Source organism: Photinus pyralis, unplaced genomic scaffold, assembly GCF_008802855.1.
Source record: "Photinus pyralis isolate 1611_PpyrPB1 unplaced genomic scaffold, Ppyr1.3 Ppyr1.4_LG1, whole genome shotgun sequence".
Lineage (NCBI taxonomy): Eukaryota > Metazoa > Arthropoda > Insecta > Coleoptera > Lampyridae > Photinus > Photinus pyralis.
The window spans coordinates 33,216,708-33,219,927 of record NW_022170249.1 but is presented as its reverse complement, the minus strand read 5'-3'; the positions used below and the strand labels follow the sequence as shown (position 1 = coordinate 33,219,927).

Sequence of the window (3,220 nt, the reverse complement as noted above, 5' to 3'; positions counted from 1 at the left end):
TGTAACGGGTTGTTTGTTTTTGGGGCTTAATTCCCTTAAAGGGTTGTAATTCTTTATTGGGACTTGGAACTTAAATTTTGCGTTCTTTTGTCAGATTTAGTGGGATGCAACAATTACTATTATATTTATTACCATCGACTAGCTCAGATACACTACAATCCCTCTTGCTTTCCGGGATGCTTACTGCAAACCTCTCCCGGATTCGTCGTACGAACTCCTTTAAACTCCTTCTAGGTGGGTATATTTACTTGTTCAAAAAAAAACCAACAAACACTAGGCAAAATTAACCAGTATATTGACTGACAATTAAAATACGAATTGGTCACCGAATAGGCTTTTCCTTTCCAGGATTTCTTACAAAAAAAAACACTCTATTTGCTAGAAATACCTCCTAGTGAGATATAATAAAAAAAAAATAGGTGGCCACCCTACCGTTGAAACTCTTATTATAAAGCAAAAAATCCACCTATTAACGAAATATACACATACCTAATCCTACGTAAATCTACAGACATGAACTGAATAACGAACTTATAACTAACCTTGACCAATCCTGCAGTTGGGCTCAGCGAATTGGTTGACCTCTTAACTCGCGTTATCTTCTGGGCCCGTCGCGTCGTTTGGTTACGATGAAATACAATGCGTTGCCTATTGTCGGTGTGATCATGGGCAAGTAAATAGTGGTTACCCCGGTGGTCCGGGGAAAAGTCGACACTTATTGCTTATGCTCGAAACGATTTCCAGTGAGCACCTTTACCGCACTAAAATCACCGATTCTCACCGTATCGACCGCCCTTTACTAATCACTTCTTAACCAATTTATTTATACCTCGACCCGTACCAAAACCCTTTGCCGGACGCGGAACTTAACAATTTAATTTAGGTACAGGGTAGCGCCTTCGCGATGTGCCACCTTCTGACATTCACCAAATAGTTCCCGGCGTCTGTACTTCACCGGAAAAATTAAGCAAAACCTATATTATCGGCGGCGTGGTGACTTCCACGATCGCCGCGATAATTCTCCTCTTTATACTTTCAAACTATCCCCCTGTGATTTTCCTTTTGACACGCCCGAATTTTACCACGCGCCCCAAAATCTCCAATTAACTTTGAATTCCTTGAGGCCGAATCGCCCTGATTGGTTCAAATTAAATTACAATTCTCCGTCCGCTTTACCACAAAAAAAATTCCCTTTTCCAGGAATCGCCGCTGTTAGCGATCGATACGGTTCGATTCGAATTATATATGGGACATAGTATAAATGAGCCCTGTTAGTTTCGGTAATAAATAGCAACCAAAAATTAGAGAATTAATTAAGCGAGAAAGGACCTCTTGACGCCCCCAATAGCAAAGTCTAATACATACCCGCCTAGATCTGACACTTTATATTTTTGGTTCAGGTCGATTTACTCAGAAATGCTGACACGGGGTTGTTTATGTTGTCTTATTGGTTTTAACGTAACTGTCCCATGACCGGTGGACACACGTGTGATGTTATTGCCGGACCCTTTTTTTTCGAATTCCGTAAAATCTATATTCTAACCTACGCTAAAGTATCTACTAAATTGAACTAAACAAAAGAAAACAATTTAACCTATCTAATCTACCTAATGAATATACACGGGGCGTTACACCAATATTATCAAGGGTAGAATTGGTATAGGTGATAATTGGATATTAGTTAATTTGTATATATATATTTAGATCCTTGCCGCATTAAACTTTTTTGCTGTTGGAAGCTATCAGCGAAGTGTAGGAAATAATATGCTTTCCTGCATTAGTCAGACAATGGTAAGCAGGTCAATTAGGGAAGTAAGTAATGTCATAGTACGACACATATTGCGATTGTGGATTCGTTTTCCTAATAATGTAGGAGAAAAAATGCAGCCACAGAGAGGTATTTAGCTATTTTTATAATTCCCTTTCAGATTTTTACACCTGTACAACATGCCTACAATATTAGGCATTGTATATGGTACTCACATTGCAATTGTTAAACCAAAAGAAAATGAAGAAGTATATGTGAATCGTAAAGGTTACCATAGCCTAAATTGTCAGATTGTTAGTATCATTGATTTTTTTTAACATTTGAAGTTATATATTTTTTAGGTATGCAATTCAGACTTAAAAATAGTAAATGTCGTGGCCAGATGGCCTGGTAGCACACATGACGCCTATATTTGGCGAATGAGTACCTTAAGCGACATGATGAGAACGGGTTTTGAAGCTGGAGAGGATTACAAAATCATGGGTAAATCAATAATTAAGTATTCAAGAGCTAACTACGCATTTTTAAAGGAGATTCTGGTTATCCATGCCTGCCATGGTTATTTGTGCCAATACCAAATCCAAACACGAACCAGCAACATAATTACAACAATAATTTTAAAAGGTGCCGTAGCACTGTAGAACGGTGCATTGGGGTCTTGAAAGGTCGATTTCGATGTTTACTGAAGGACCGTACTCTTCATTATGAACCACGAGTTGCAGCACAAATAACATTAACTTGTTGCGTTTTACACAACATTGCCATCCATTATAATGTGCAAAATCTGGATGTGATGTGGGATGAAATGGATGTTCAAGAGAGACCACCTATGCCACCATTACCAGAGAGGCGGGATGTTGTCTTACGGCAAATGGGCCAAGAAGCTCGTCGATTATATATTGAACAATTTTTTTAATTTTATTTGTTATATTGCGCTTTTAGAAATTTTAACAATTCATTTAATAAATGGTTAGTGGTGTTATGAATTTGATGTTGTTCTTGCAACAATTTATTAAGTTTTTTTTTTCTTCAACCGATTCTTGTAAATTTTGGGTGATAGTTTCCATATGATGGTTTAGTTCTCTGGAGAGTGTGGAAAACGTTTCAAATACTTCCTTACTTGTCTCTTTTGATCGTCTTCTTTTTCCTGTAAGAAGTTATTGGATGAATGAAAAAGAAATTATATATTTACTACTTTTGGATCCAACAGAGGGCGAAAAAATGCTGTCATCTTCGGAAGTATTTGATGATATAATATTAAGAGGTGGTGCAGGACTATCAGCCTAAACAAAATTTGTGAAAGTAACAGCTTAAACAACAGAGTACTTACACATAAAGTGTAATCATGGTCTGTAACCATTTCCTCATCCACTACGCCAAATGATGAAGATGCTTGTGGAAGAGCAGCGCTATCAAGCTGTAAACCATCTATACCACTCAAACCATGCATTG

The 3,220-nt window shown here is 37.6% G+C and overlaps 1 long non-coding RNA gene across 1 annotated transcript; it reads left to right on the top strand.

The window, feature by feature from the left end:
- Positions 1–1,691: 1,691 nt before the first annotated feature.
- On the top strand, positions 1,692–2,243 carry LOC116171082. Its single transcript, XR_004145369.1, has 3 exons — positions 1,692–1,897; positions 1,929–2,061; positions 2,110–2,243. It is a non-coding gene; the product is annotated as an uncharacterized LOC116171082 (long non-coding RNA).
- Positions 2,244–3,220: the final 977 nt, after the last annotated feature.